The following is a 24,924-nucleotide window of genomic DNA, read 5'->3' on the forward strand; positions in this document are numbered from 1 at the left end:
AATCCAAATTGCAGCGCATTCTACAAAATGGCCAGTAGTGCTCAAAACTGTCAAGGTCATTAATAAACAAAGAGAGACTAAGAAACTGTCAAGGATCAGAAAAGACTCAGGAGACATAAGGATGACACACAATGTCAAATCCTGGATTGAATTCTAGAAGAGAAAACAGATACACAGTAGGAAAAAAATGATAAAATCCAAATAAAGTTTGAAGTGTAGTTAATAGTAAAGTACCAAGCTGATTGTTTGGTTTTGACAAATCTACTGTGGTTATGTAAGATGTTAGTAATAGAAGTAGATGAGGGGTATACCAGCACTCTCTGTACTACCTTCGTAACTTTCCTCCAAGCCTAAAATTATTCCAAAGTAAAAAGTTTATTGCAAAAACGGATTACAGACTTAAATGCAAAAAAACCATACAGCTCTTTGAAAAAAATATATGAGAAAATCTTTTGGACCTCAAGTGAGGCAAAGTTTTTGCATATGATGCCAATAACACACACAATCCATAAAAGATAAAATTAGTAAATGGGACTTCATCAAAATTAAAAACTTCTGCTCTTTGAGATACTCTTACTGAAATAAAAAGACAAGCTGACTAGGAGAAAATAAAGAACGTGTACCCATAATGAACTCTCAAAATTCAGTAACATTAAAAAATAATTAAAAGTGGGCAAGAGATTTGAACTGATACCAAAGAAGACAAAAAAGCTGGTGGATCAGCACATTGAATAGATGCTCAAAATCATTAACCCTGGGAAGACACAAGTTAATGCTACAGAGAGAAACCATGATGACAATTAAAATGTAAAAAAGACTGAGCATATCAAGTGTTGGAAGGACACAGAGGAACTGGAACTCTCATACAATGCTGGTGGGGAATGCAAAGTGGTGCAACCAGTTTGAAAAACAGTTTGGGTGTTTCTTAAAAACTTAAACATATACCCACTATATGACCAACCATTCACGTGCTATTTACCACCCACATCCCAACAAAAGAAGCAGATGTCCACACAAAGTCTTGCACACCGATGCTTACAGCTGCCTAATCATAATAATAACTGGAAGTAACTCATTTGTCCTTCGAGAGGTGAATGGATAAACGAACTGTGGTCTACCCACAAGATAGGATACTACTTACTCATCAATAAAAACAAATGAACTCTTGTTATATGCAACAATATGGATGAATGTCAAAATAACCATGCTGAGTGAAAGAAGCTAGACAAAAGGCATACTGATTTCATTTATATAAACTTCTAGGAAATGTAAACTAATTTACAGTGACTAAAATCACTTAAGTGATTGCAGGAATGGGGAGCGATGGGATCTGAGTTGAAGGGGCAGGAAGTAGAAGCAAGAGACTATAAAGAGACACAAGGAAACTCTTGGAGTGACAGCATATTCACCATTTTGACTGCAGTAAATGTTTCACAAATACCTAATTGTATACTTTAAATATATGCCATTTATTTTATGTCAAATATACCTCGGCAAAATTGGGGTTTGTTTGTTTGTTTGTTTTTAACCAACCATCACAAAACCTGGAAAATCTAACAATGCACTAAGCCTGGAAATGAAAAGCCTGAAACAAAAAGTGATGGCTTTTGGCAAACAGCTGATAGTACAGCCAATGAAAGATGGATCAGACGGTGTATGTGGCTTCAGGAGGAAACTAGCGCCCATAGAGTCGGAAATAAAAAAGCAGGTGTATCAGCTACACATGAAGAGTATTCTGACAACCAGAGTTATGCAAACATAAAATGGACTACTTGGTAAGGGAAAGGACTCTCAACAGTCACAAGAGTTCAAGCAGGAACTTAACCCAAGTATGAGGAGAAATTCTCACTGGAGACACGAGACCGTATTTCTTGACCTTTAAATGCACTAGGTAGGAGAGAAAGCATGTGGCTTCCATTTGAGGAGAAATTTACTTAATCATATTCATCAGACCATAAAGCCATCAGCACCAAATGTTTTGAAGGATATAAAGTATTTAGGACCTCATGAGCAAGGTTAAGGAATGCAAATGTCAATCTTCAAGTGGGCTTTCACATAGGGCAAGCAGTAAAGAAAGCTTCAGAGTCAAACACGGTTTCTAAAATGTATGTTTGTCCTTTTTGTTCTTGCATTTAGTAAAACTATTATAAATTTCTTGAGAGAAAGGAGCACCTGTAATGTTTGCTTTGTAATTCAGAGCACTTAGAGGTCAGTAACAATTAATAGTCACTATTTCTTGAATATACATATCATAGGCCTAGAAATTCAAGCTAAGCATTTGGAACACAAACTTTCTGACACTGCAAGATAGCTATTATCCCCATTTTACAAATGGAAAATCTTAGGCTGAGGAAGTTAAGAGAATCCTCAGTTTCAGGATCTGAAATTCAGTCTGTCTGACCCCCAAAACCTAAGGATAGGAGATTGCCTCCTACCTCACTAAGAATACAGGGGCCATCTGATGAACACTGCATGCAGTTTCTTTCTTCCCTCTCTAAATATTTTCCATAATCCTGCCCATTTTATTTTTCTGAAATACAAACTTTCTCATGTTACCCAACTTCATTTCCTTCAGAGCCTTACAAGTCTGAACTCATCAGGATCGTGACAGGATGGGATGCCTGGGTGGCTCAGTGGTTGAGTGCCTCTCTGCACCTCAGGTCATGATCCTGGGGTCCTGGGACCAACTTCACATCAGGATCCTCACAGGGAGCCTACTTCTCTCTTCTCTCTCTGCCTATGTCTCTGCCTCTATCTCTGTGTCTCTCATGAATAAATAAATAAAGTCTTAAAAAAAAAAAAAAGATGGTGACAGGAGATATACCTGCTCTCTTTCCCATTATCATTTCTGAGTATTTCTCCTGTCTGTTCCAGATATGCCAAAATATTCACAAGTCTTCTAAAACTGCAATGCATTTGTACTCGTTCTTCTAACTTTTCTGTGTGTCCTTCCTCTGATTTTTTGCCTGAATTTTCAACCCTCCAGACTCAGTTTAAATCTTGTCTCCCCTGAATGTCAGTTTTCGGACATTCCAGATCTACCTCCTTTTACTGCATATCACTCTATTCATACAGATAATTATTTGTTAATTTGTTTCATGCAAAAAAAAAAAATATCCTCAAAGAGTTACTCATTTCTGTATCACCAGTACCCAAGCCCAACAGGAAAGGTTCAATAAATGTTTACTGAATAAATGGATGGATGATGGACAGGTGGATGAATAAGCAATTAAATGGATCTAAAAACCACTATCTGAAATTAAACAAGAATAAAGACAACTTAAGGGTTTTCCCCTTTTTTTGGTATATAAAAGAAATCATAATGCCTATGACAGAGATATATCCATTGCTACAATTATCACATATACTGCCCCTTGTTAATTCTATATGATTTCAACTGAAATTATGTCTTAATTAAAGCAACTAATAGCTAGCTTGATTGTGGAGTCCTATTAAAATAGTTTGTTTAATCAAAAATAAAGGTGATATATAATTTGATGCAAAAATTAATTCTACAGATTATAAAATGGTTGGAAACCAGGAAATCTGTGAACTACTCTGATTACTTGTCAAGAAGAAGAAAGCCAGAGAATAACCTTTTTGTGACCTCCTCCCACAAACAAAACTATTGACAGATTTTACCATTTCAAGATGTAACCCTGTTTAGTGCTCTCCTCCTTGCAGATAACATGAGACATTAAAAAAAAAAAAAAATCACACCATTTAAAATTTCAGGCTCCTTTCTTTCTTGATTCTTTATGATTTTAAATTAAAGCATTCTCATACCTGGCCGATGTATTTCCTTTGGGTTCCTAGAAATTAGTCTTAATACATAACTGCACAACTGGGATAATTTATGATACCTTCTGGTTTGGGTGGGGGTGGGTTCTTTTATCATCTTATTTCTCTTGCCCAGAGCTGACATGAAAATAATTTGGGTTCCTTCGGCACACTGCTATTTAATTTTAAAATCAAGCTAGAACAAATTCTTTTTATAAAAATGCAAAATAAAATAGAACTAAAAAAAAGTCAAGAAGGTTTGAGAACTACTCTCTGCTAATGGAAAAATTATTTTAATTACATGAGAAATGTTCTAAAGCAATCTTCTGGGTGAAAACAAAGCATTACTTACTCGTTGAGGAAAATGCCTTCCTTAAAGAAAATGTTCACATGTTCAGAAGCCCTTAGTCTGTGAAATTAATGCCTTATACATGTAGATTAAAAAAAAATAGTTCACACCTTGGTGATTTTCTTCTAAAATGCTGCCTCATTATAACAATAACATTTCAGTTTATGCTAGAAAGGGTTCCTTCCCAAAGAACCAAAATGTATTTTAGAGGGGGAAGGGGAAATGTTTTTTAGAAACACATTTAAAAAAAAAAAAAAAAGTGAAGTGCTCAAGGAATACTAAACAGTGCACAGCAATGGACTTTCCTTTAAAAGGACAATGAAGAAGCCATATTAAACCACATTAAGTGTAATCATCTTTTTGTTTTTTATCTCTGAAACAGGATAGTAAAACAAGAATAAGAGCTGAATGATTTCAGAGCCCAGCACTAGAAAGTTTGGGACTGCAATATGAAAAGAAAAAAATTTTGGAACAACAACTTTGGATTGAGATGTCCGTTAACCAATATACGAGACTATATTCCAAAAGTTGGCGTAATTTTTCTCAAATCAGCCTGAGAACACAGGATATGCAATTTGTTTTTATTTTTTTCCCCTGTACTATCCAACTTTGCTCCTGCGTTTCCTTTCATAAATAAACAGCTTAACATAAGGAAGTAAGTGATTGTATAACTTATCACATTGTGATCTTTCAAGGGAAATGTTTCATTTCATTCAAGTTCTGGCTCCTCTCAACATTTCTTGTCTCCTGCATAAGAAGATGATATTCTATAAAAGGAAAGGACACCATGTGTGAATTAAGTAAGAAGGGTTCATGAGAGAACCAGAATCTAATTACATAAACACACTTCCCTACAGGTGGATATAAATTCGAAAATCTCTGAAATCTCATCTTTAAAGGCTAGCAGTGCTTTTTTAATTATGCTAAAAGTCCCTTGTCTGCTTGATCTCTCATGAACAATTTTAATCAGGCAAGCCTAATACACGCTGTCTCACAGACAACTTAACAGAGCTCTCAACTATGAGCTAATGGGAAGACAAGGAATCACAAGCATTTTTATTAAAAGGAAAAAAATGGCCAGCCTAGAGATTTGGCCAGCAATAAAGCAAGATTAAATCATGCTTTTTCCCCACTTAGCCTACTTAACTTCAAGAACTACAGACATATAATTAATTTGCTCTTGAGATTTATTCGGTAAACATAAACATACCATTTTAAAAATAATACATCCTTACAACTCATGGGTTTTGTTACTTTCTTTTCACAAATGGACTAATGTACTAACAACCAGTTTGCCAGAATCTGAGAATAGCCTCCCTAAAATTCATTCTCCCCAAAAAAGAAGAGTCAGAAATCTAGTTGACAAGAATCCTGACAAGTTCAAGGGGAATGTGGAACAATAAAGACCTCACCTCCACATTTCAGTCCATTGCCAAACCCACGTGCTACATCAGCGGTGTCCATGACTTTTCAGTCCATTCTAAAGCAGCCTGCCATAACTCTCATTTGTTAGCAACTCCAAACTATCTAAACCTAATAGCCGCCATATCAAACTTCTCTTAACCAATTCGACCCAAAAAGTTCATAAAAGTATTGTTAGTTGTCCCAGGCCCTAAGAAGTCTGCACCTATGTATGCTACACTGCACTGGTTTCAATCTATCTGGATCCAAGCCCCCCAACCAACTGCTTTGAAATTAAAATTCCAATGGAGGGGGGCACCTGGGTGGTTCAACATCTGTGAAGCATCTGCCTTTGGCTCCAGTCATGATCTCAGGGTCCTGGGATCAAGCCCTGTAATACTGTAACTAATAACGCTCTCCCCCAAAGAGTGGATGTAAAAATTAAGTGACATGAAACAGGAAAGAGCCGATCTAAAAATTAAATGCCATGGTATACCTTGCACACAGGCGTACACTCAACACACTTGTTTCCCTCCATCATGTACTGGGTTACTGTTTCCAGGCTCTTCAGGTACGGGATTTATCACCTCTACCTAGAACCCTGGAGAAGATGCTCAGCTTCTCACATGCACCCTGGCAATCTTTGCCAACCTCAGGATGTACCAGCGACCCTCACCCAGAACCTTTCTTTCACGATTTCCCCATCTCTACACTCGGCTTCATCCCTCTCAGGGCTTTCCAGCTATTTTCATTTTAGGGCTCCCTGGGCATCTCCGACACACTCAGTTTTCCTGTGCCCTGAGTTACGTTTGCTTATTCATCAGAGGCTGCTTCATTTACCTTTGCTTCAGTTTTTCACCTGCCTGGTTCTTTTCCTCATTAGTGCTGTGCTGGTTACTAATTGCAATTGCATACTAGGCATTGAATTTGAGGATATTCTATTTACACTGATTTAGAAGACTTCTTTACAATTAAACTAAGAGAAAAATTAAAATATAATAGATGAGGACAAACAGGGATATCGATAGCCCAGCAACATACACATACACACACACACATACACACACCCAGTTAATTCTCAGAAGAGGATTTGGTTTTTTACAATCAACATACATTTTATGCATGTGTCTATCAGAGCCTGTGATTCTTCTGACCCGGATGCTTGATAAGCTGTAACAGTTTACCTTTCTTATTAAAATGGGAGACGCTGAAGAGTAAAAGGGAATGCTTGCAGGCAAAACATGAAACTAAGAAATAAGCATTCAAGAAATGTTCATCAATACTACTAAAATTGCAAATATATACCTACAAATCCCTTTCAAACCCCTCAAAAAGAGTTGTCTGACCTATCAGCAAAAACCTCAGATTAAGAAAATCTCAATTCTAGAGTTACGCCAGATCTCTAATAAGGAATATTCCTCTGAAATAACACAAATCAGTTAGTGCCACTGTCCAGATATTTTCACTATACTCAAGTCATTTTTTGTTGTTGTTGTTGTTGTTGTTGTTGGGTTTTGTTTGATTTTTGTTTTTGTTTTGTTTTGCTTTCCCTTAATATTCTCTCCCAATCCCCTGTTGGATACACAAATTTAAAAAGCTTAGTGATACAAAATAAAGTACTATTCTTTACATAAATATAAATTACATGTCTTTCCATAGACTCCATGCTTGCTAATTTTCCTAATGTAGTACAAAGTCTTTCCACTATCCTCGAATTAATCCCAACCTGCTTCGAATTACCATGTTTTGAAGTTCCGCCTCAGGTTCTGGTCAAGGATAAAATGCCATGAAGGACAGGTGGCTTTTTTAAAGTAACAGGAAAGAGTAATAAAATAATTACTTCTTAGAATTTTACTTAAAAATTCTCAAGCTCATTCTATTCAATTCAGGTAAATTTTATACTCCAGCAATATAAGTTATTGCAAAAAAAATTAATTCAACACTCATGAAACAACGGCTAAAACCTTTTCTACTAAATATCCGATTTTAAAAGAGCTACTACAACTGGCACCAGATCTTGGTTTCTGAGACCATTTTCCAATAAAAGGAACCAACACTCTTTGGAGAAATGTTTCTAAGAGTGGAGCAGAAAATACGGGGGTGAATCTAATGCATCCTAAAGTACCAGACACTAAAGAAGTACTCAAAACAAAAACAAAAACCCACAATGAGGGCATGTCAAAGGACACTGGGGCTAATTAAAAAGCTCCCAATGACCAAAGCTGGAACAATTTTGAACAATAAAATAAAATGGTATTGCACTAGAACCAAAATATAAAATGAATATCCACAAATCCATACTTTATTAATAAATGACTGATTAAACAGGAGAGTAGAAACAAGTAACATGCAGAAGTATCACAAATAATTTATGAAGATACTCCACCCTCAAGGGAGTGGAACATGACTCCCCACTCCTTACATGTGAGCTGCGCATACTGGTTTCCTCCAAAGAGTACAGTCTGGAAAGGGGGAATAAAGAGTAACCTTATCATGGTGAAACCTGTTGATGATATGGGAAACTGGGTGTGAGGTATGCAGGAGCTCTCTGTACGATCTTTGTAAGCTTTCTGTAAATTTGCATCCATTCTAAAATTAAAAATGTAAAGGTTAAGAAAAATCTGCTATTGCCGTCGGCTTTCTGAAGTTTGCTATCTAGCTCACCTGTAGAAACTCAATTAGAGACCACTTCAATTGTACAATCGCTCACAACACTCTCAAATCCAGAGGTCACTTGCACTGCAGTAAAACAGAAAGATGAGAGACACCACCCTGCATTGTGAGTACTGCTCTACATGCAACTATTAGTGGGATGGAAATAACCAATCTCCTCATCTATAAAATGGGGCCAACCTGCTTGCAGGGCTGTGTGACTACCATGGGGAGAGAGCTATGTGCTGGCCTGGCCACAGCCTCATCAGAGTGCCCCATCTGCATTCAGTTCTGCTTTCTCCAGCTCGGGCCCCCTCTGACATCCACCCCAGGGGCCAGCCCTGGCAGCTTCTAGTTTGTTTCTTTAGGCACGATGATCAAATGTCATTTTTTTCTTCCAAAAATCAATTCATGCTAACTCTATCTCTGGAAGAATAACTAGAAATTAGACACAGTGGTTGATTCTTTGTGGGAGAGCAGGAGGCTAGAGTGGGAGGGAGATATGATTTGCACTGTATATACTCTTGAGCTACCTGAGTTATTTTTTACTATGTGTATGCATTAGCTATTTAAAAACTTATGACAAAGGCAACAACAAGCAATCTATTACTCAGGGACTGCTATCATTTACTTATTTCTATCTTCGTGTTAGCTATCTGTGTGTTATATCCTTTTAATATAGTACCATAGCAAAGGCAAGAAGCATGGCTCCAGGAGATTAGTCTAAAATGATTTCAATCAACTTCTTTTGTAGCAAATTAGCTGTTTCAAAATAGCATAGCAGCCTTAGAATCAGAAGTGACTTGGAATGGAACCCAGGCCCCGTGAGTGAACCTCACCAAAGACCAGCTTCTATAACACTGGAATAACGACACCCACGCTTCACATGGGTGTTGGAAAGATTAAGGAAATATGTGTAAAATCCTCAGCATAGTGCCTGGTCCATCTATTACTGTCATTATAGGTATCAATGGAAGACTGGGAAGATCTGATTTCTCACTCAGATGTGTCTTCTACTCAGTTATGGATCTAGAAGCAACTTTCAAAGTTCAAAACCTCTAAAATGCAGTTGGTTTTCAGCAATTATTCCTAGTTCCCTAAAGAAAATGTGTTAAATAAAATGAACAGCATTTCCCTCTCTTACACACAAACTTCTCAACTCATAAGAAACATGCAAGAATAGTACGCTACTGGTAATATATTTAGAATTGAGTAATTCTTATAACCATCAAAGCAACAAAATACTCAAAGACAGTAACATTTAACACTTGATTAAATGTGTAGAATGCTACAGCTGAAGTTGTCAGAAGATTGCATAAGTTTAAAATTTTAAGTTATATTCGCATCCTGGCCTTTTGCCTTAGTTTACTGCACAAAGGCATGTCATATTTTACCAAGACACAGATTTCTGAGATTAGTGGTAACATATGTAAATAACCTTAATAAAAATGCAGGTGAGAGCGATGCATATAAACTAAGATTTTAGGTATTCATTAAATATTTCTCAAGTAGACTTTGCGTGCATAAATAACATGAATAAATAACATGCAACCAAAGCATATTCCCTTTGATGAGTTATTAGAAATATTATTCCCTACCTAGCTGTCTAAAAAATAGCTACATATTTTATCCTGATTTTATTGTGGGTTTTCAACTGAAGCACTTCAAAAACGAACAGTATATTTCCATTCACAAGATCTTTTGTGTATTTTGCATGGACATACACACACACACACACACACACACGCACGTATACACAGGCAACACTCCAGGGCGGAAATATACATGTATGTCTGTGGACTTGAGTATAATTTAAGATATGAAAGCACTACCTTACCAAAAGATATTTTTGAAAAATTTTTATGCTTTCTAATAAGTTTTTGCTTTAGGGTTTTGCCACAAGATTCATTAAAGCCACTTCTTGCTTTTGAGGTCACACATGACAAAAACATCTCATGTATATCCGATCTAAAAATCACACCAAGCAACTTGACTGCTACCAGAAAGTTGAAAAGTATGGAGTCATTATAAATTTTCAGACTGTGCCTGTTAGGGAATGCCCCAAGACAACTGGGAAGAGGAACAGGGATCTGAAGTTATAATGATAAAAATCTTGTCTTTAAAGATTTATTTGAGAGAGAGAGTGTGGGAGAATGAGTAGGGGGAGGGGCAGAGAGAGACAGACTCTCCAACAGACTCCCTACTGAGCACAGAGTCCCATCTGGGACTTGATCTCACAACCCTGAGATCATGACCTGAGTGGAAATCAAGTCAGAAGCCAGGGGTCCCAACAATGATGAAAATCCTAAATATTTCCAAATAGACTAGAAAACACTTAAGAAACTCCATTCCAGGGACACCTGGGTGGCTCAGTGGTTGAGCATCTGCCTTCGGCTCAGGTCGAAGTTCTGGGATCAAGTTCTGCATCAGGCTCCCTGTGGGACCCTGCTTCTCCCTCTGCCTGTGTCTCTGCCTCTCTCTGTGTCTCTCACGAATAAATAAATAAAATCTTCAAAAAAAAAAAAAAACCCTCCATTCCATTACTAGATCTCCCAGTCCGACAATGGCCATTGTTGATTTTTTTTTTCTCGATTCTTCCATTTTATGTAACACTTCACAGTTTGTAAGTCATTCACAAGAATCATCTACTCCTGACATGACCTGTAAGCAAAAAGTTGCAGTTACTTCAGGGACAGGCCACCAAACTAGCAAGTGGCAAAACCGGGATGTGTACCCACACCTTCTATCCCCAAATGGAGTGTGCTCCCCACCCCACCCCCACCCCACAGCTGGACTCCCTTTCTAGGGCAGCTCCTGATTCCGGATTCCTGCAGCACAACTCCACATCCATGGTCTGCAATCCTTCCTCAGGTGGTTTATCACATCCTCTCTGGCCCCAAGCCTGTCATCTCCCCACATGGCAGCCACAGGTGCCATCCCAAATTTAAATCAGTCTTCTAGAAAACACTAGCAAATGCTTTTCACTGTTTCTAGACACAGAATAAACTTCTTACCAGTTTTCAAAGGCTGAGTGTCTGGAACCTTTCTTCACTTTCTGGTTTGGTGTGTATTCTCTGTGCACTGGACAGGCTCCTTTGTTCTGGATCCCAATCATCCTTTCATCTGGCTCATGTACATGCTTTCTCACCTCCAGCCTCACTTCCTCAAGCAAGCAGCAAGCTTACTGACCAAAGCAAGTGTCCCGACTATACACGCTCAGGGTGTCAGCACCTCTACCTCATTGCTGTAACCATACATAGCTGCAATTTACATTTCCTTGTGTCACCATTTAGTTAATGTCCGACTTTTCCCCCAGACTGTCAGTGATGCAGAGTGTAAAGATGAGGTCACTTTCTGTTCCAAGTCACTTCTCTATCTCGGATGCCTGGCACAATTTCCAGCCCCACAGTAGGTACTAGCCACTTTCTTTTAAAAGCTAAACAAATATGGAACTCAGGCAAACTCTTCTTTTGGCTTTTAAATATTTGAAAATACCTATTATTCTGATGATTCCTCACTCTACACACATAGACACAAAAGTTAAGTTTTAATAAGGAAACCATGCTGATTCTTTGAAACAGTCCTTTTACGACAAAGCAGCCAGGTACTTCCTAAAACCTGTAAGCTATAAATGAATATAATGGTATTTTCTCACCAGCAGAGACTGTACCTTCTCCATTCCAGACACTGCACTTGTATAAAAACAAGTCTATACCTGGAACATGGCAGTAATGGTTATATCACAAATTGTCAGGTCTTCTTCATATGAAATGCTCTTAAAATTCTCGACTAGTGTGATAATTTGACAAACCCACATGCAGAGTTTTACATTAAACACTGTTATAGGCCATTTCAGTTTCAGTTAGTCATTTCAGATGGCCAAGCTTTTTTTCAGTCCTGATTCCCTCACCCAAACTATTAGCTTTCACTCCCAGCTTTATCTGATATGCAAATGTGATGGAACCATTTCATCGAAATTGGTGATAAAAATGATTAATAGGACAAAGTGAAAGAAACAGCCATATCATGGCACTAGAAATACCTCTCTCCTAGCTGACATCAATCCATTCATCAAATTTTTTCAACCATCTATGAATCTGCCTGTCCTCATAAAACAGCCCCTAATTTGACCTTCTACCTCCTAAACACTATCACGAGACACTGTCTGAAGCCTTGCAAAATCAACTTACTCCACCTAGACAGTAAAAAAGCTACACAAACTTAACATGACACATTCCAAGTCAACCCACGTGATCTCCAGAGGATTGCCTCTTTCTACGTAAGTCTTCAACAAAGTGTTTAATAATCAAGTAAAGAATTGTCTAAGGATAGATATGAAACCCATAATCTTACAGTTGCAGAATTCTACTTTTACCCTTCTTTTTTGCAAATAAAAACAGTATCTGCATGATAGTCTTTTGGCACCTCTGGTACTGATCATAACTGTTGAAAGATGACTGAACCATTCATTTCTGCAGGACATTCAATCTCAAGGCATTAACTGGTAGAAAGCATCAAAGTGTTTTCTCCCCAGTGTCCCACCTTCCTTGAATTTGAATCCCCCTGCTACCATCATTAGTCTCCTTCACTGAATTTGAATAGCATTTTCTTTCAATAGAGAAGTGGAAACCAACCCAGGAGTTCCCCAAATCTGCCTTTGTTCCAATATCCAGTATTACACCATCTGTCCCAAGCAGCAATTTATGCTTTTTCTTGCTTTTAACTTCATGGTTTGAACATAACATGTTGTGGTCCTTAGCATCTTCAGAAGCCTCAACTCATTTTAAGATTCAGCCTCCTGAACAGTCCTCTCCCAAATACTAGTTTAGTACTTGTGTTCTAACCTATCCTTACGTATGAGAATCATGTGCTCATATTGGCAGTATTTCACTTTAGAGAACCTACACACACTTCATTTATTCAGTAAGGGTTTTATTGCTTGCCAAATATAAGCGATTCACCACACTAAAGCAAAGGATACAAAAATACTTAAGATTTGGTACCTGCCTTCAAAAATTCCGGGGCGGGGGATAGACTTTTAGGCAGAAATACAGACTTCTACATAGCTAAGATGAAAAAAATGCTGAAGTCTTCAAATCTTCACCAAGGAAAAGCTAGGATTGAGTCCTACAGAGTAAGGAAGTGGTCATTAAAAGACTGGAAATATGCACAAAACCACAGAAATATAAAAAGTATACTGTCTTCATATAACAGTGATTGATGTAGCTGGAATTTAAGTTGTGTGGAGTACAAGAGATAGCCCCAAAACATGGAGTCAATTATGAAAAGGCCCTGTAATCGAGTTGTCCAACACAAAAGATAAATAAAATGAAGCAGATATGTTCTACAGAATACCAGGCAGTAGTTAGAAGAAACCAAGATGTACACCTGATGACATGCAGATCTTTAAAACAGTGAAGACCAACTAAATAATGTCTAGAGCATAACCAGTAATGCAGAGTTAAAATGCATGCATACCCAGTGTTTGCGTGCATATACAATAAATCTAAGTGTTTAACAAGACATATTCAAAGAATGGGATTCAGATTTAAAAAACATGAAAATCGTTATCTATGGAGAGAGAATGTAATGAGGATGGGAGATGGGAAACAAACAGTGTAATGGGGATGGGAGATGGGCTTTTTTCTTTTTTTTTTTAAGTGTACATGCATTTGTTTGAAGTCCAAAGACATCAAAAAAACTTATAGTTTTCCTATAAGTGACATAAGTTTTCAAATCTGGGAATGGCAAAACCAAATGTGGGTGGTATTTAGAAAATTTTGCCCAGTATGAAGTAAAAGCCCTTTAGCTATAGTTTCTTCTAGAGTCAAAGAGCATAGATTCGTTATCCTTTTTCTGCACATGCTGAGTAGATCTTTAGCATTCTTTAAGGAAAGGCTAGGTATTGGTAAACAGACAATATGTGATGATGGATGCAGAATGTTTGGTAACAGGTCCAGGTGAAGATGAGGTTCGTCAGGGAATCAACCACTACAATAACAGCAGTATCTTAAGGCCCAAATTTGGGCTACTATCTTTTAGGAATAATTTTGAAAACATTCCTGTGCTGCAATAGATGCTGGACTAAATAAATACTAAGGGTTTTGCAAGCTGAAGGTCTATTCCATTTTCTTATAAATGTGCCAGAAGCAAGGAGAAATTAAAACAAAGCCTCACTGAGTACATCTTGGGAGCTCAAAGCAGGGATCCCTGTAATAAACTCATACAAGCCCTATCACTTGAGAGATGAATCTTGCATTACCAAGAACTGCTTCATCTGTACAGACAGACTTTCTATAGAACTGTAACTGAACACTGCAGGCAATACGCCAACATTTTTAAATTTCATCAAGCTCTAGTGCCAGGTGACAATTGTTTGCTGTGACATGATTTATGCAACACATTTCATCCACTTATCTTAGAATCAAAGGCATGTTACCAAAGGGTTCTCATTCAGATAAACAGGAATGATTTCTAACCCAATCACATCTGTGAAAAGTGAAAAACACACCTGGGAAGTTCCAGGAAGAGAGCCTACTGATTAAATTTTGAGAATAAAGAACTTAAAGCCATAAAGCTGGCACCCTTACTGGATCTTCCTCAATTGTGAAGACACGGTTTTTCATTTGGATGCAAAAAGCTGACCAAAATGCAACCAGAATAAAAAAATATATTTTAAAAATTTTAAGTGATACGTGCAAATGATATACAACATGGTTAACAATACTCTCTAGCAGGATTTCACAGAGCTAGTACCTTACCTCTCATCCTCCCAAGTTTAAGAGGATTATTAGAGGCAAAAAAAAAAAAAAAAAAAAAGCCCTCAAACAGTACATCACTAATATTATTACAATATATTATATTACAATATATTAGGAGCTAGTCCACTACCCAAAAAAGCTCCAAGAGGCTGCTCACCATTTTGTTGCCATTTCCAAATATACAAACTCCTGTTTCTACTAGGGAGAAATGAAGATACTTAGGTATCCCTTAACCAATTTCCTAACCAGCAACATATTTTTACTATATGTGCAACAGAGAACTACAATGCCTTCCAATGCTTCTACTGTATTCTCACTCTGATGCAGTGAAATGTAGTTAATGGTTCCAACAAAATGATTTCTCTTGTACAATGACAGATCATTGTAATCTACAAAATCTGACATTTTCCAGTGAATTCTGACATCCATCCCTGAGACTTACCTTTTTTTTCTTATTTTCTTACTTTCACTAATATCCATTTAAATATATGTTATAGTAATAGTCTCACTGCTGCCTTCAACAGAGTCATTTGTAACTTCACTTATGTCACTCCCTACAGTAAATAAATGTAAATACAACTCATGAGGCGAGATACTGCATAAAATATAATCATGCAAAGTTATCAACAATAGGCTTAATGATTTAGTTTATAGCTACTGATTCTTGTATCTTAAATCATCACGTAGGTGGTATTACTACAAGGTAAGCATTTAGCAAATTTACACAGGAGAGAAATTTCAAGTTCATGATTGTTATGAGAGGAAACATAAAAAAGGATCTATTTAAGCACCTTATGAAATTCTACTTCATATAATTTAAACTTTTCTGGTAGTTTTAAAATCTCATTATTCTATGGAACACTGTAAATATTTACAAAATCAAGAATATGCTAGGTGATTTACAGGGCATAAAGTTTCTCCTAAGTGGGGTTTAAGGGTACTTACAGTCTGACATATGTAGCAAATGTCTTTAAATCTTATAGCAAAGTTCATATTTTAGTATTCTTGAAAGTCCATAAGAGAAGAACAAACTATTTCCATGGCATGAAAACATAAATTGAGTTTTGTGTTTCTTTATTAAACATTCTAGTTCGTCATTTTCATTCACTCAATTTAATTTCTCAACCCTTGGAAACAATTTTAACAGATACTGTGTTATTCAATAAAAGCATTTGTCATTCTGATCCTAAAGTTCAAAGAACATGCTTTGGATGAAGACAGAATAGTTTTAACACCAACATGGAAAAAGCCATTCAGCAAAGTCAATAAAAGTGATGACTAAATAACTAGAATATATCTACCAGTTTTCTCATCTGAAAAGGTATGACTTAAGAACTACTGCACTTTCAAGGAATAGGTTCTTGCTGAAGTACAATTAGAACAATATTCTACTAGATCAAAGTTTTGTTTTGTTTTTTAAATTCACACTGTAACATAACAATTACCACTGACAAGTCTGTTAAGGAGCTGAAATATAAACAAAGCATGACTTAATGAGAATCTACAAGGGATTTTCCAAAATATTTTATAAACAAAAATAAATGGAAGTATTAACATCTCTGTGAAATGCACTACCATATCTCATATATATTGTTTAGGAATATTAAAATCATATCCAAAGTTATTAAATTTTTAATTTGCACATCAAGTTTTACAAACACCTGTATGAATATACTGCTATTTTGGTTTTAGCTGCAAATAACCATTTGGAGAATATCTGAAAGGAAGAACATGCCCTTTATCCTACATTTTTTTTTTTTTTTTTAATTCATGAGAAACAGGGAGAGAGGGGCAGAAACACTGGCAGAGAGAGAAGCAGGTTCCCTGCAGGGAGCCCAATGTGGAACTTGATCCCAGGACCCCGGGATCAGGACCTGAGCCAAAGGCAGATACTCAACCGCCAAGCCACCCAGGTGCCCCTACATTAAATATTTCTTATTTCAAGAGTTAGGTCATCAGAATAACAGTGAATATCAGTATTTCCCAAATTCTAAGGCAAAAATAAGAGATAAGGAAACATTCCCTAACTCATTTTATGAGGCAAGATTACCTTGATGTTTTTTAAATGACAAAAACAAGAAAATTTTACTACCAATATTCCTCAGAAAAACAGATGCAAAAATACCTGTAACAAAATGCTAACAAATCAAACCTAGTGACATGTAAAAAAAAAGAAAATGCAATGAATCATGGCAAAATGAGACATTCCAGAATTCAAAATTGCTTTATCATTAGAATATCAATCGCGGTAATTTACCAAGTTAACAGACTAAGAGAAAAAGCATAGGATCATCTCAATTTAACACTCACTCATAAATAAAAAATCCCAGCAAACTGGCAGTAGAAATGAACTTCCTCAACCTAAGAAAGGGCATCTACAAAGAAGCTACAGCTAACGGTATACTTAATGGTGAAAGACAAAGTTTTATTCTAAGATCAGGAAGAGGACCAGGATATCCTCTCTTAATGTTTCGATCCAATACTGTAGGTCCTAATCAATGCAATAAGGCAAGAAAGATGAATAAAGGGCAGACAAATCAGAAAAGAGGAAGTAAAACCATCTTTATTTGCAGACATCATGATTATCTATGCAGAAAATCCTAAGGTATTTTTTTTAAAAAAAGCTGTTAGGAATAAGTACATTTAGTAACATTACAAGGTTATAAGGTCAACATATAAAAAAAGTCAAATATATTTTCATACCAGCCATACTGTATTTCAATACTATTGAAATTTACAGCATAAATTATTTACAATAGTATCAAATATATGATATAGCTGGTGGTAAACTTAACAAAAACTGTATGAAAGAAATTGGAAACATAAGGAAGAGAAATTAAAGAAGACCTAAATAAATAGATATATCATGTTTATGATCATAATACCCAATATAACTAAAATATGAATTTTTGTGAAGTTGATTTATAGAGTCAACACAATTGCAATGAAAATTTAGGGTTTTTTGTGGATTTTGACAAGCAAAATATGCAAATGCAAAGGATGTAAAAATAACCACAATAACTTTGAAATGCAAGACAAGGTGAAAGAAATTATAGATTACCTAATTTTAAGACTATGTAAGGCTACAGTAATCAAGAAAGTAGGGAACTAACATAAAGACAGTAATTTAAAAAACTGGTGGGGCACATGGGTGGCACAGTTGGTTAAGAGTCCAACTCTTGATTTTGGCTTAGGTCATGATCTCAGGGTCATGAGATCAAGCCTCATATAGGGTTCTACACTCAACATGGGATCTCCTTGAGAGTCTCTCTCTCAAGATCCCTGGGTGGCTCAGCGGTTTAGCGCCTGCCTTTGGCCCAGGGCGTGATCCTGGACTCCCCAGGATCGAGTCCCACATCAGGCTCTCTGCATGGAGCCTGCTTCTCCCTCTGCTTGTATCTCTCTCTCTCTCTCTCTCTCTCTCTCTCTCTCATAAATAAATAAATAAATACAATCTTTAAAATAAAATTTTTTAAAAAAGAGTCTCTCTCTCCCTCTCCTGCCACAACCTCCCTCTTGCTTGCACACACTCTGTCTCTCAAATAAATAATGAATCTTAAAATAAAATTGGAACAGAAATACACCCATACTTACATGGTCAATTGGTTTTCAATAAAGCTGTCAAGGTAACTCAATGAAGAAATTATAGTCTTTTCAACAAATGGTGGGGGTAAAACTGGATATTCATATGGAAAGATATGAAACTTATCTCACACCATATATAAAAATTAACTCAAAAGGTATTATAGCTCTAAAAGAAGATTACAAACTCCTAGAAGATAACATGAGGCGATTTAAGTGACATTGTTAGACAAAAATTTTTCATCTTCCACAAAAAAAAAAAAAAAAACCCAAGAAGAAAAGTGATAAACTTTATCCTTATGAGACTTTTGTTCTTTGAAAGGACAAATTCAAGAAAACAAAAGTGCAAACCCACAGATGGCGGGGAAAAAGTTTGCAAAGCATAATTCTGATAAAGGATTTGTACCCAGGATATCTAAATATCTAAAAAGAAATAAATAAGAAGGAGATAAAAAATATGATTTTTAAAAAATAGGTAAATGGTTTGGACATTAACAAAAACAATATTCAAATGACCAATAAGCACATGACAAGAAGCTCAACATCATTAGTCATTTTAGAGAAATACAAATTAAAACTACAATGAGTTACCGCTACTTAGTCATGGAATGATAGCTAAAATTAAAAGCACTGTCAATCCCACGTGCTTCAAGGACACAGAACAGCTGGAACACTTACATCCAACCAACAGGGATGCAAAATGGCACAGCTATGTTGGAAAACAGACTACCAACTACTTAAAAATTAAACATACCCTTATCATATGACTCCACAGTCAATTATTCACTTACCTGAGTGAAATAAAACATATGCCAAAACACTTGTACTAAACATACATAACAGCTTTCTTCCAAATAGCCAGAAACCACAGACAATCCAAATACCCATCAATTAGTGAACAGAATGAAAAAAAAAAGTGTGGTAGAGCTACACAGTGAAACACCACTCAGGAATGAAAAGATATAAACTGCATGCTTCATGTACAATATAAATTTAGGTACAATCTAAAGGCAGTACAGAACCTATATACTATGTGATTCCATGTATAGGAAATCCTAGAAAAGGCAAGACAATAATGGACATAACACATATCTGTGGTCACCAGAGGCCAGGGGATGGAGTAGAGGATCAATTACAAAAGAAAAGGAACAAGTCTTTTGCAGTGATGAAAATGTCGTGTTTCTTGATTGTGACAGTGGTTACAGGACTGAATACAATTGCCAAAACTCATCAAACTGTACACTTTAGTTGGGGAATTATATTGAATGCAAACTGCACATCCATAAAGCCAGTTAAAAAATATAGCAAACATATACTGAAGATGCACACTGGTAGAAATTTCTAATAACTAACTTACCTATCCAAGAAAGAATGGCACTTTGTTTGATTTGAATATATAAAAAATGTCAATGCAAAAAAATAAAAATAAAAAAAAGACAAACCAAAAAAAAAATCAAAAAAGGTATCAGTGGAAAAGCCAGTCTCTCCCTCAATCCTACAATTTCTATACCCTTTTATTTCATTTATACTCACAAGGAAACTATACTACAATATGAGGATTTGCTTACTAAGGTATCTATATTTTAAAGGATGCTTTATTAAAGTAGAAGACTCTTTAACTGATAATAACATATCGGTCACACTTTTCCAGAGGGAGATCTTCCCCAAAGCCCTGCGGTCTCTCCAGACTTTACCCTATAAATCAGAGTATCAGTGGTCTGTCAGAATCACGTATTCCATGCCTAACAACCGCCAATCCTTGTTCTAAACTTTTAAATCCCGGCAAATACAATGTAAACCATTACTTATCAATATGTCAACTTGGATATATTACAAGTCACATTAAAATATCCTTAAAGAGGGGTGCCTGAGTGGCTCAGTTGGTAAAGTGTCTATCTTTGGCTCAGTTCATGATCCCAGGGTCTTGGGATTAAGACTCACACCGAGCTAAACAAAGTATTAAAAAAAAAAAAAAAGGGGTGGGGGGGATGCCTGAGTGGTTCAGTAGTTGAGCATCTGCCTTTGGCTCAGGGCATGATCCCATGGTCCTGGGATCAAGCCCCACATTAGGTTCCCCGCACAGAGCCTGCTTCTCCCTCTGCCTGTGTCTCTGCTTCTGTGTGTCCCTGTTTTACTCTCTCATGAATAAATAAATATAATCTTAAAAAAAAAAGACTCACTTTGGGCGCCCTACTTGGCAGGGAGTCTGCTTCTCTCTCCCCCTCTGCTCCTATCCCCTGCTCATGCTCTTTCTCTCTCTCAATAAATAAAAATCTTTAAAAAATAATATCCTTAAAGAGTAATATAAAATCAAAGCTATTATTCCCATATTCCAGAATCTTACAATACATGGGGTAAGAAAAGGCAGACACACAGGACACTTTTATTAATAATTAAGATATTAAATATACCAAAGTAGGGTGATGAGTAGTAAAGATCGCTATAGCTGAAAAGAAAGCAAAGTGGATAGAATGAGATGTGAGAGACCTGACCATTCCTGAACAAAGAGTTTGAAAAAAAAATGACAGAGCGTGAGACAGACAGAGCTTGAACTATGTGAACAACATTTTCAATGGAGAAAGTAGAGACTACTTACCTGAATTGGAAGATTAGAGAGAAGTACAAGATAAGGCTGGGAAAGATAGGATTCAATTATCCAAGAACACCTATGACATGCCAGGCAGAGTATAGAAATGGAGCTGTTTGGGAAGAAATTCTAGATTTAGGAATTTGGTCTTTTTACCCTGTCACAGTGAAAGTAATGGCAATTTCACATTCATTATCTCAACCAATCTTCACAACAAATGATTTAATTGAATGGAGAAACAGAGGCCTAGCAAAGTATTTTTATGCTTAAGATCATACAGCCAGAGCCAGAGCCAGGGTCAGGGCAAAAAAAAAAAAAAAGCCCACTTCTTTTCTTTTTTCTATCCTCTATACAACTCAGCTCCTCTATTCAAGAAAACAATAAATCTTTTTTTTCTTAAGTGTGATGTGAGGGGCACCTGGCTAGCTCAGTCAATAGAGGATGTGACTCTTAATCTCAGGGTTGTGGGTTAGAGCCCTACGTTGGGCATGGAGCCCACTTAAAAAAATAAAATAAACAAAAGTCTGATTTGATATAAGCAATGTTTTAGCCAAACACATATGGTAATGTTATATGGGTTGAATTTCTAATTCTTTTTTTTTAAGATTTTATTTATTTATTCATGAGAGACACAGAGAGAGAGGCAGAGACACAGAGGGAGAAGCAGGCTCCATGCAGGGAGCCCCATGTGGGACTCCATCCCAGAACTCTAGGATCACGCCCGAGCCAAAGGCAGATGCTCAACCGCTGAGCCACCCAGGCATCCCTTGAATTTCTAATTCAAGGAAGCAAGGAGATGTAACTAGTCCTGCCTTATTATAATCCAGGGACAGTAGAAACAATAGGAATGAAAGTCATCATTCATGGAACTGTACAAAAGATTCAACTAGGTGTCTTGTTTGAAAATGCCAAGAGACTCAAAGATAACTAGGAGACCAGTAGAGCCACTGCTAAAATTGAAATGTCAACAGATGGAACTATTTTGTCATGGTAATTAACTACTGTGGCCAAATGATGCCCAAACACAAAGATATTAGTTCAAATATTACATGAGTCTCAACTCCTCAAACCAAAATAACCTAAGGTTTACTGCCACGGGATATCTTATTTACAGATATTTTTAATTGTGTATACTTAAAAAATCTAGACCATCTATCAACCCCCAGAGGTACCCATATTCATAAAGCCCAATAAGAGTTTAAACCCACTTTCTAGAAACCTCTAAGATAGTTGGTACACCTAATTCTAAAGAATTAATAAATACCTGTTTAATTAAATCTATCATTGAGTCAAGTCTTTCTTTCAGGGGATTGAGGTTATTTGCCAATCACAAGCAAATGCCCAAAGGTATGCAACTAAGAAAGTATTTTAAAATCTATAAAACGATTAAATCTATCCTACCTCTTAGACAGAAATTATTTCTCAGGGCAAGGTTACATTTTTAACTTCTCCCAAGATTCTAATGAATTCTATTCATCTATATTAGTTAATTGGCAAAGACATTAGACTAGTAGCTTAATAGCTACTTAATAACTATAAATCAATATCCAACAGATAAAGTAGTCTTTAAAAGGGGATAACAAAGAGAGTTAGGACCAAGGAAGTGAGAGCTGAGCCCAAATAAAATCAAATCCAGGCTCCAGTGAAAAAAAACCAGAGGTCAGTGTTGCTCTTTGCAACGGCCAGTAGAGGCTGCCAATGTACAAGGACATGTAAGGCTCCCCCTTCTACCCCACAGACACAGAAGGAGGTGTCACCAAAAGAAAAAGCATTTCCCTGGTATGATATGAAGACCAGCATTCGGAGCTCATCACAGAGCATTATTCAACAGCAATCACCAAGAGTCTTTTCAACCATAGCTGTTGGGCATGTGTCACAGAAACAAAGGAAATGCAGGGTATTTTGAGCACTTTTGAAAGACGATCACACTTTGCCACTCTCTGACCAAAAGAAACCATCAAGCCTTTTAGGAATACCTTTCCAGAGATAAAACTTCAGAGACGTGAAAACGGGTATTTTTCACTTAAGGATCGACACCTCATTTCTAGTCTTTAAATTCTCATTTGAATTGATGTATTATTTGGCTTTTCCAAATAAGGTGAATCAGTTACAGCTGAAGGGAGATTTTCAGCTACTGTGTACAAAGTCGTAATGTGATCTACAATTTGGAAGTATCAATCTTAAATTAAGCAAATATTAATGTGCTTAATAAGAATTCCCTTCTATTCATCAATCAGGTGAAATTCTGTCTGTGTCCCTGACCCAAAGCCACGAGCATAAACACTCGAATGCACCAAGTGGCAATCACTTTTTAAAATTCATTTGGTGAATCTGCTCAACAATTTTAAGAATTATGTATCTGGCCCTTTTTGAGCTCCAAACACTGCTATTTCTTGTAGAGAGGAACTTTGCTGTCAATCACTGCTCGCGTTTGCCACGCAAATATGTGCTGCAGCTTCCACCTGTCACTCCTATTACATGTAATGTAGGCAGCTTAGCACTAAATCAATTTAAGGAACTGGAGAAGTTAAATACATACATTATTATTATGATGACAGAGAAGGCAATGAATGTCTTGCAGCTCCATTTGCTTTCTTTGTTAAGGAAGAAAAAGCTAATTATCTGTAGCTGTCAACCATGAAGACCCAGACCTATTTAAATCAACATTAGCCTTGGACAACCGAAAACATTTCTCATATTTTTGCCCGATTGTTTTCCTTTTGCCCAAAAGCATAATTTCATTACAAAATACTAAACATTCTGAAGGGCAATGTAAAAACAGGTTGAGGAAATGTAAAGCTACACATTTGTATCCCTTTTCACCAATTTAATATTCCCAAAAATTAACTGCCAGTTTTTTGTTAATATCCGTTCTCTAATTAATATAGCCAAAATTTCGACAGAGGTAATGCCTCTCCACACAAATTCATATTAAGAAAATCCAACTTCATAAGAGCCCACACACTACTGGGTACAATGAAATTATGTCACAGGTGATCAAGGAAGAAATTCTGTCCGTTTATTTAATTAATTAAGAGAGAGAAAGAGAAACACGGTCCATAGTTGAAATGCTGATAAGTGACAGAAAATTCACACTGAATCATGGGCTTCTGGTTTATCATTCCCTTTATTTACCGAGCTTCCTTTCTCCAGTCCAGTCCCATTAGAATCTAGAAGCAGGGGCACCTGGGTGGCTCAGTCAATTAAGCATCTGCCTTCAGTTCAGGTCACAATCCCAGGGTCCTGGGATCGAGCCTCGCATAGGGTTCTCTGCACAGGGGATGTCTGCTTCTCCCCTCTTCCCTCTGCTCCTCCCCCTGTTAGCGCTCTCTGGCTCTCTCTATATCTCTGCCAAATAAACAAATAATCTTAAGTAAAAAAAAAAAAAGAATCTAGAAGCAATAAGCAATTGATTTTGAATTTTCCCTTTTCAGAGTTAAGGATCAACCTGCGTATCCCAGGATATCAAGTAAGAATTAAAAGAATATTCTTAACAAGTCAAAGAAAAACAAACCTATTGTCATCAATATATAAACTATAGAATAATCTCTTAACATTGTGCTTATAAAAGTACACAAAGGTCATTACTCTTGATTAGGACTGCAAATATCCTCTGCGTTTGTTCTTACTGAGTTTTCAGGGATAAAACATTATTTTCTGCTATTTTCTTTAGAAGAGACCTTCTCACTATGAAGGAGTATACTTCATAGTATTTTACAATTTCATATTGAAAAACCTGCCCATTTGACTTTCCAATGCATTTTAAACACATGTAACCCCTAATATAGGCAAAACCAACGCAAATAAATTGA

The 24,924-nt window shown here is 36.6% G+C and overlaps 1 protein-coding gene across 19 annotated transcripts in view; it reads right to left on the bottom strand.

Annotated features, from left to right (window-relative positions):
• Positions 1 to 24,924, bottom strand: part of RFX3 (regulatory factor X3) — a 289,026-nt gene that overhangs the window by 209,916 nt on the left and 54,186 nt on the right. For 3 of the 19 annotated variants that reach the window (XM_038527190.1, XM_038527194.1, XM_038527192.1), the window contains one exon: positions 4,809 to 4,896. The exons of the other annotated variants lie outside the window; for them this stretch is intronic. The gene's annotated coding sequence lies outside the window, so the exon portion shown is untranslated. The remainder of the gene's footprint in view (positions 1 to 4,808; positions 4,897 to 24,924) is intronic. 19 annotated transcript variants of the gene reach the window in all.

Source organism: Canis lupus, chromosome 1, assembly GCF_011100685.1.
Source record: "Canis lupus familiaris isolate Mischka breed German Shepherd chromosome 1, alternate assembly UU_Cfam_GSD_1.0, whole genome shotgun sequence".
Classification (NCBI taxonomy): Eukaryota; Metazoa; Chordata; class Mammalia; order Carnivora; family Canidae; genus Canis; species Canis lupus.